This window comes from Acipenser ruthenus, chromosome 35, assembly GCF_902713425.1.
Source record: "Acipenser ruthenus chromosome 35, fAciRut3.2 maternal haplotype, whole genome shotgun sequence".
Taxonomy (NCBI): domain Eukaryota; kingdom Metazoa; phylum Chordata; class Actinopteri; order Acipenseriformes; family Acipenseridae; genus Acipenser; species Acipenser ruthenus.
In genome coordinates, this window is record NC_081223.1 from 3,382,696 (window position 1) to 3,392,727 (window position 10,032).

The following is a 10,032-nucleotide window of genomic DNA, read 5'->3' on the forward strand; positions in this document are numbered from 1 at the left end:
TTGCAAGAATACGTGAGTTGTATAGCATTGTTGTATAACATTATTACCAGAAAAAAAGAGCTGTCTGTCTGTTGGTATGTGCCAGTGTAGACATTCCTCAGGGAAGGGGTGCATCTTTTTTAAAAGGGGCAGTGAGGCACCATAGAAAACTTCAAACAGCAGGTTTTCAATATACAATCTAGAATTGTACATACACATAACAGCCATATTGCCTCGCTTATCACAAGGAAACAGATTATGTTTAATCTGGCTAATCTTGTGAATATATATTACTTACGTTTTAAAAGTCATTAGACAACAACTTACATTTATCATGTCATGCCATCTCAGAGATCTCAAAGCTCTTCACAACACAGCCTCTTCACAACACAGCATCTTCACAACACAGCTCTTCACAACATAGCATCTTCATAACACAGCCTCTTCGCAACACAGCCTCTTCGCAACATAGCCTCTTCCCAACACAGCCTCTTCACAACACAGCCTCTTCACAACACAGCCTCTTCACAACACAGCTCTTCACAACACCAGCATCTTCACAACACAGCATCTTCATAACACAGACTCTTCACAACACAGCTCTTCACAACATAGCATCTTCATAACACAGCCTCTTCACAACACAGCCTCTTCACAACACCAGCATCTTCACAACATAGCCTCTTCACAACATAGTATTTATGGAATTACAGTATTTCCAGAGTCATTTCTTTCAATGATGTCTTTGAAGCAATCATTTATGTTACACACAAGGGAAACTGAAATCGAATGAGTTTGTCTCATCGCCTAAAATCACCATGCATATGCACAATTTAAAACTTGGTTGTTGTGTCTGTCAGTGTACTGTAATGTAAGGTATGCATTGTGGTGTAGTCATCAATCGCAGATATGTAAGTGAAAATGAAAAGGGCACTGGTACCTTATAATGATTAAAACCTGTAATTACAACAGACTGACCACTGGGTGGCAGCCTGGACTCATCATATGATAAAATTACAAGTTCACCTGAATACAATCAAGGTCATTTAATTGAATTATTGAATCAGAACTTGTTGGGGGTACACAGAAGGTGTAAAAATAGAAGATAGGAAATAATCTGGAGTAGAATTATAATAGCACATTGCGCAATTAATACATTATTTAATATCATAGGTTATTTGAGAGTCGCTGGTTTTGTGATTGACTGGTGCCAATGCATATGAGCAGCAGTGTGGAGTAGTGGTTAGGGCTCTGGACTCTTGACCGGAGGGTCGTGGGGTCAATCCCTTGTTGGGGACACTGCTGCTGTACCCTTGAGAAAGGTACTTTACCTAGATTGCTCCAGTAAAAACCCTACTGTACAAATGGGTCATTGTGTGTAAAAAGAAAAATGTAATTGTATGGAAAAATAATGTGATATCTTGTAACAATTGTAAGTCGCCCTGGATAAGGGTGTCTGCTAAGAAATAAATAATAATATGCATGTCATTAAAATTTTAGAATCCTCCTACCCCCACTCCCCTCTCTCTGAAATGGATTGGGCTTGTTCTGAAATTCAGTGCCGCTTTTTTTTCTCGTGAGACTTGGCAACATTGGCATCCACCCTTTCATTAATGAAGAAGAAGAAGAACTTCGGGGGGAGGGGCGGTATGAGTAGGCTGGCGTTGGTGGAGGAGACTCTGTTCAGATTGTGAGTGTATCCTGTGTGGAAGATCTGTGTTGTAATTAACCACTTACACCTTTGTAAACAGCTTAGCCGTCCTGTATCTAGAGTTAGGGAACCCGTCATTATACTGTGTAGTAAGTTCTTCCAATGAAGATGTGATTTATTTTGTGTTTTTGTTGCTTTGAAAACCGTATCAATTAAAACCTTTGTTTACTGCAATTACTGTCTCCAAAACCGTGCATGCGTGCGTGTGTGTGTGTGTGTAGTAATAACCCATGTGTATATGTGTGTGTGTGCGTGTGTGTGTAGTAATAACCCATGTGTGTGTGTGTGTGTGTGTAGTAATTACCCATGTGTGTGTGCGTGTGTGTGTGTGTGTGTAGTAATAACCCATGTGTGTGTGCGTGTGTGTGTGTGTGTGTGTAATAATAACCCATGTGTGTGTGTGCGTGAGTGTGTGTGTGGTAATAACCCATGTGTGTCTAATAATCTGCACCCTGCACACGGCCACGTTACCACAGCACGTACATGTGTAGTCCAAACTCGCTGTGTGCTGCCTTCAAATAAATATCAAAGACTCGCAAATTACACAAATTGCAAAAGTTTATTCCACAAACCTCACCATGTAAGCAGTTGATGGTGCAGACAGTGATTGCAGTTTTAAGCAAGCTTACAGGATGTTACTTTACAATATCCACACTGTCACTGGATGAACTAAAGTATTACATAGCCTAGACTACAACTAGCTTTGAGCAATGACTTCATGATATGCTGCAAAACGCAATTTCTAATACCAATATTCCAGTGCATAACACTGATTTTAATGCTCCTACTGGTGAACTCTCACAGCGCCTTCTCCACGCTCATTACAATTCCAAGCAGAATGTTTAGAATGCATACTCCAGTGTTGACTGGAAATGAAGGCGAGTGTAGTTTTAAAATCGCTTTCCTTATATTAGCTCCAGTGTTATCACTGCACCCCCTTATCATTGTGTAGTTGAACTTTTCACTTCTCATGCGTTTTTATCAAAAGCCTGTGAAGCACCATATGCTGTCCTCCGTGGCCAGGGGTGCAGGGGAAAGCTTGACTGAAGCTAATTAAGGACAGGACAGGGTTTTTTATTTACATTTTAAAATAAGAAACACTATTTTTTAAGTTTATAACTGAGTCTTTATTTCTTCAGAATGCTACCTGTCCAGATAGAGTTTAAACAGGAAGTAGCTTCATTTCTTTACTCTGAGTTCCGCTATACAGGTCAGCTCGTATGGAGTAGCTCTGTGATCCTCATTATAAGCATGAATACCTGGACAAAATGTATTATATAACATACAAGCCAAGAACCAGGTTTCAACAGAAGAAAAGGGAACCTGTTTATTGAATCTATAGCGTATTACTATATATCAGCTCCCAGAAAGCCCCAGGTGTGGAGGAACACAGTTGATTATCCCACGAGACAGGTGTATCTCATTCCACGTGGGGGTGACATCATCACCGTCGTCCTTGCCGGTCGAACTCCAGACTGGCATACTGCACATCCTCTCTCTCCTGCCAATCAAACACAATTACAGTGAAGCCTCAATATCAACCCATTCAGTACCAAATGCATTTTCTTTGAAAAAATCAGAACACAGGATGCATTTATGTAATCTGATACATTCTAAATCAATATTTCTTCAAAAAAATGTTCAATCCTTCATTTTGGCTACAAACTGCTGTGTCCTGTTTTGAGGACAGTAAAGTTAGACGTGCCCATAATCAGAGCAGTGAAACGTCACTCCGGGTATGAAGCTCAACACATAAAATGGAGCCACTTTATCATCACAGTTGGTAGGAAAAAAAACACCAAGCAATGTATCATTTTTATACTTCCGTTTCTTATTGTATATTGAAGCCTCATTAAAGCATCTGAAGGGCTGTATTTTCAGAATTCACAGCTGCATGTAGACTTAACTTTTGCGGTTAACAACATTAGAGTAAGTTATCATAACAAGGTACATCACATGTCTTGCAATTTCTTTTTTACAAAATGTTATGACTGTAGGTTTTGGTCTTATGGTTCGGGACACCAGATGGTGGGCCTTAATATTGAAGATTGCTTTACATTGCCTTCAACAGGCGCCAATCCAGTGTCTTTATAGTGATGTAGCCTTTTATTATAATAACAATAACAGCAGTAATAACCACACTGTGTACCGCTCTCAGCTTCGCACCGCTGTGCTGTCTTGCACCAGAGCCTGGCTTCTTAGTGTTCCTGCCTAAACAAAGAGGAGGAGGTTCATAGTGACACATGAGGTATTAGATACTAGTGTAATATAAAAGAGCAGGTTCATAGTGACACACTGCAGGTATTAGATACTAGTGTAATATAAAAGAGCAGGTTCATAGTGACACACTGCAGGTATTAGATACTAGTGTAATATAAAAGAGCAGGTTCATAGTGTCACATGAGGTATTAGATACTAGTGTAATATAAAAGAGCAGGTTCATAGTGACACACGAGGTATTAGATACTAGTGTAATATAAAAGAGCAGGTTCATAGTGACACATGAGGTATTAGATACTAGTGTAATATAAAAGAGCAGGTTCATAGTGACACACGAGGTATTAGATACTAGTGTAATATAAAAGAGCAGGTTCATAGTGACACACTGCAGGTATTAGATACTAGTGTAATATAAAAGAGCAGGTTCATAGTGACACACAAGGTATTAGATACTCGTGTAATATAAAAGAGCAGGTTCATAGTGACACATGAGGTATTAGATACTAGTGTAATATAAAAGAGCAGGTTCATAGTGACACATGAGGTATTAGATACTAGTGTAATATAAAAGAGCAGGTTCATAGTGACACACTGCAGGTATTAGATACTAGTGTAATATAAAAGAGCAGGTTCATAGTGACACACAAGGTATTAGATACTCGTGTAATATAAAAGAGCAGGTTCATAGTGACACATGAGGTATTAGATACTAGTGTAATATAAAAGAGCAGATTCATAGTGACACACTGCAGGTATTAGATACTAGTGTAATATAAAAGAGCAGGTTCATAGTGACACACGAGGTATTTGATACTAGTGTAATATAAAAGAGCAGGTTCATAGTGACACATGAGGTATTAGATACTAGTGTAATATAAAAGAGCAGGTTCATAGTGACACACGAGGTATTAGATACTAGTGTAATATAAAAGAGCAGGTTCATAGTGACACATGAGGTATTAGATACTAGTGTAATATAAAAGAGCAGGTTCATAGTGACACACTGCAGGTATTAGATACTAGTGTAATATAAAAGAGCAGGTTCATAGTGACACACAAGGTATTACATACTAGTGTAATATAAAAGAGCAGGTTCATAGTGACACACGAGGTATTAGATACTAGTGTAATATAAAAGAGCAGGTTCATAGTGACACACGAGGTATTAGATACTAGTGTAATATAAAAGAGCAGGTTCATAGTGACACATGAGGTATTAGATACTAGTGTAATATAAAAGAGCAGGTTCATAGTGACACACGAGGTATTTGATACTAGTGTAATATAAAAGAGCAGGTTCATAGTGACACATGAGGTATTAGATACTAGTGTAATATAAAAGAGCAGGTTCATAGTGACACATTGCAGGTATTAGATACTAGTGTAATATAAAAGAGCAGGTTTATAGTGATACACTGCAGGTATTAGATACTAGTGTAATATAAAAGAGCAGGTTCATTAGATACTAGTGTTATATAAAAGAGCAGTGTTAATAGTACAATTGATTTCATTTACCGTTTTTTTCCTGTGAAACAAGTAAATTGGCTTTTAAATTGGCCAAGCCTTTTTTATTAACAAGCAGAACGTACAAACGAGATGGCGACATGTTAATAAGCGACTAATCTTTATGAAATCTATAATGAAAAATAAAGTATTTTACGCTGGACGCACTTTATTACAATCGTTCTGCAGCGTGACTGTGTTTACATTAATGAAGAGGAGTCGCTTTTGCTTTGAAATGAAAAAGTAAGATTTATGATTTAAAAGCCCAACATTGTTTTATAAGCCTGTACATTAAATCAATTTTACTATTAACACGTCTCAGTTGTGATTGAGATACACGAAAGGCTTAACAGATATTAATTGCATTTTAAAGGAGAGTAGAAAATTCGGCAGGAAAACACTGAAAATCTAAGTAACCCACAACGTCTTCATATTATATTCCCGGTTTAGAATATAAGAACATAAGAACATAAGAAAGTTTACAAGCGAGAGGAGGCCATTCAGCCCATCTTGCTCGTTTGGTTGTTAGTAGCTTATTGATCCCAGAATCTCATCAAGCAGCTTCTTGAAGGATCCCAGGGTGTCAGCTTCAACAACATTAATATATTTAAAAACAACTGTCTTCTATTCAGAATGAATTACGCTTCTCAAATATGTGTTTGTTGACTTATTAACAGGTCATATAAACTGTTATAATCAGCAGACAAGCCCGTTCCCCCTCCTTAAACCTACAGGCGACGCGCCGCAGGCTGCATTGTGAATCCGGGGCAACACAAGCTCATTGATGTCTATGTTATTCTATGTAAAGCTAACTTGTGCTCGCTGTTGCGCACTAATTATGCTCCCGCTTGCATAGCTACTGGTATCCGTGAAGAAGATTTGACAGGAAAATGTCGATCATGCTGCTTGATATGATTCACTACAAAAAACAAAGGACACAGAGGGATTTCAGACTCCTTGAGAAAAGCACCTGCCGTTGGATAAACGGACTCATGAGAAATACAGTCACTTTCTATATGGCAATATTCTTTTTTACAGACAAGCACAGTCATAAGAACTGTAATAAAAACTTAGTGAATGTGACCCCTTTTCATAAAAGTGAACATGTTACCCCTGTTTTGGCCTCTTTACACTGGCTCCCTGTGCAGTATAGAATTGATTTTAAGATTTTGCTGTTAACCTACAAGGCCCTGAATGGATTAGCACCTAATTATTTGCAGGAGTTACTGACCCGGTATCTTCCAAACCGCACTCTGAGATCACAGGATGCGGGGCTGCTGGTTATTCCTAGGGTCAGCAAAAGCAACACGGGAGGAGGCAGGGCTTTTTCTTGTAGAGCTCCTAAATTATGGAATGCTCTGCCTTCGTTTGTCAGGGAAGCTGGGACCGTTACAGTTTTCACATCAAGACAAAAAACACACTTTTATAAAATGGCTTTCTATCTTAGTGGGTTTTAATGTAACTTTAAAATTGCTGCTTTTGTATTAGTATGTGTATACTGTTATTTAAATATATTATATAAATGGTCTGACTGTGGCAGTTGTATGTATGACACGCTATCCAAATGTATTGTGGTGTGTTCTTTTTTCCTGCTATGTACTGTACAGTGCTTTGCAAGACTTTTGTATAAAAAGCGCTACATAAATGCAATAAATAATAATAAAACGATAATAATAATATTTCCCATACACTGAACAACAGAAAGTTAACATCTTATAGAATTGTGAGTAATCTGTCATATTCTGTAATATCGTACAAACACATTGAAGACATTAAATAAGACACGTTTGTCGTTGAGTTTATTTATAATTATCAACGCATCTGCACTCGGGGTCGTTAAAACACAAATAAGACATATTTTCCTTACATCTCATTGGCATGCGAGGCCTGTATATAAACTAGTTTTATGAACGGAGGAAAATGAACCGAAAATGAACGCGGAGAAATATCTGTAGACAGTGTATTAAACCCGCCGCTGTCATTTTTCATTACAAACTCATTAATATAACAATTTCTACATTATAAAATCAACGCTGATAATTATTCAAATAAAATAGAAACACTTACGGTGCATAGCGAAGGCCAACAGCATGGCTGGTAAGAGCTCCATAGCGTGACTGAAGGCTACATTAAAACGAGCAAGGACCAAACCAGGCACAGGCTACTGTTTCCACTGAGCAGACCTGCTGTGGTTTCAGAGCTGCAGTGTGATGCGGGCAGCTCGGTTTATTTAGGAGGGTCAATGCTCAGGGTTAAGTAGGCGTTGTTCTGTACACTCCAGAAGTAACGGATCGTGTGCCTTCTATTTAGAACGTGGTTCCCTTCGGTCGTTCTTTGGAACCTCGCTTATGCTTGGGTTCTAAAAGCGTTCTAAATGGAACTATTAATTCCATTGTCTGCGTAATTAGAGGAGTTATTTATGTTATGATCCCAAGCAGAAATAAGACTCCATTGACTTGGCTATAGTGGATAATTAAAATGGTAACCCATCATAAGGCTGTGTGGTCCAGTGGTTAAAGAAAGGGGCTTGTAACCAGGAGGTCCCCGGTTCAAATCCCACCTCAGCCACTGACTGACTCATTGCGTGACCCTGAGCAAGTCACTTAACCTCCTTGTGCTCCGACTTTCGGGTGAGACGTAACTGTAAGTGTCTCTGCTGATGCATAGTTCACACACCCTAGTCTCTGTAAGTCGCCTTGGATAAAGGCGTCTGCTAAATAAACAAATAATAATAATAATCATACATATCATCCATAACTATAATATTTGTATGAAATCAAATTGCCTGACCGCATCCCCAACTCTGTACCAAGAGCAACGCTACATTTTCTAAGAATGATGATGAACTAGGCGTGGGGTGTTTATTGCCTTCTTAACCCCTACTAAACTCCCTGCTATTGCTCAATGGATCTTTTCCCCCTCGACAGCGAGAGCAAAGATTTAAATAAGCAGCAGGCCCCACAAGTGCAGTGGCAGCCCGCGTGTTACCCGCTTCTTACCAGAGCAGAATGGCTGGGTTTGCTCGCCGGCCATGCATCAGACTCACGGCTGGAATTCGCCAGACAGCGTCCTCTACATCTTCATCAAGCATGCCTGCACCCCGCTGTGCGCAGCGCCATCTAGTGGAGGATTATGACAGATGTTATGAGACAAATACAGCGCATCCGGCCCGCCAGAAATGTAATTTGGCCGCTAACAGTTTATTTGTAGTTGCTGCTACAAGCAGTGCTTGAGATTAGAACATAAGAACACAAGAAAAGTTGGGAACGAGAAAAGGCCGTTCAGCCCATCAAGGCTCGTCCCTTGGTAGCACACCATTCTCCCTTACTGGGGAGATCGCATTAAAAGCACTTAATCCAGTATTGTTGTTAAACGTTCCCAGTATTTTAGATCCTACTACTTCACCTGGTATGCTATTCCATGCATGTTAACTCTCTGTGTAAAACAGTGCTTCCTGCCTTCTGTTCTAAACTCACTTTCACTCAGCTTCCAGTCATTCAGTCAGAGTTAGTGGATTTCATGTCATTCTGGATAATGTGGATTAAATAGATCTCTCTCTCTCTCTCACACACACACACACAGAATCATACAAACACACACAGATACGCACACAGACACCCTCACATACACACACACACACACACACACACAGAAACACACACCGACACCCTCACACACAAGCACGCACACACAGATATCCTCACACACACACAGACACACACACACACACACAGAATCATACAAACACACACAGACACACACACACACAGACACGCACATAGGCACCCTCATACACAGACACAAACACACACACACCCTCACACACCTTCACACACACACACACACACACACACACAGTCTCTGCTCTGCTACAGCAGTCTTGTTTGGAAGTTGACATTTTAGTCACATTGCTGAGGCACATGCTCAAAGAGTCTCTTTATGGGGTCCCCAAAAAACTGTCCCCTTTTATAAAGGGGAGAGTTTTTAGCCACCTATTGTACTTTGGGATATTTAAACGTAATTCCGTCTATGGCGATTGCATGGTTATAAACCATCTATAGTTATTAAGCATATATTAAATATTTTTAAAACATTAATAAGCAGCACCTTAATATAAAGTTTTACTGAATTAACTGATTTTGCTTCATAAAGTCGAATGAAACCTGCTGACAAATTGAATCACATACCGCTTTGTAGATTTCCATATACTTAACAAAAAACTGACACAAATTGAGAAATGTGACATTTCAAAATCTAACATGAAATACTGTACTACTATTATGGCTTCCTGTAGACTTTTGTGATATCATTTAGAAGTTTCTTTGATCACATGATGTTAAATAAAATATCTAAATTATGTTCATATAGTATATATTTGATATTTCAAACTTTTTTAACAAATAAAAAAATAAAAAATGGGCGTGCAAAATTATTCAGCCCCTTTACTTTCAGTGCAGCAAACTCTCTCCAGAAGTTCAGTGAGGATCTCTGAATGATCCAATGTTGACCTAAATGACTAATGATGATAAATAGAATCCACCTGTGTGTAATCAAGTCTCCGTATAAATGCACCTGCACTGTGATAGTCTCAGAGGTCCGTTTAAAGCACAGAGAGCATC

General features: G+C 39.0%; 1 long non-coding RNA gene across 1 annotated transcript; it reads right to left on the minus strand.

Annotated features, from left to right (window-relative positions):
- Nucleotides 1-2,991: 2,991 nt before the first annotated feature.
- LOC131705237 (uncharacterized) lies at nt 2,992-3,903 on the minus strand. Its single transcript, XR_009310249.1, has 2 exons — nt 3,840-3,903; nt 2,992-3,191 (listed from the first exon to the last, which is right to left on the minus strand). It is a non-coding gene; the product is annotated as an uncharacterized LOC131705237 (long non-coding RNA).
- Nucleotides 3,904-10,032: the final 6,129 nt, after the last annotated feature.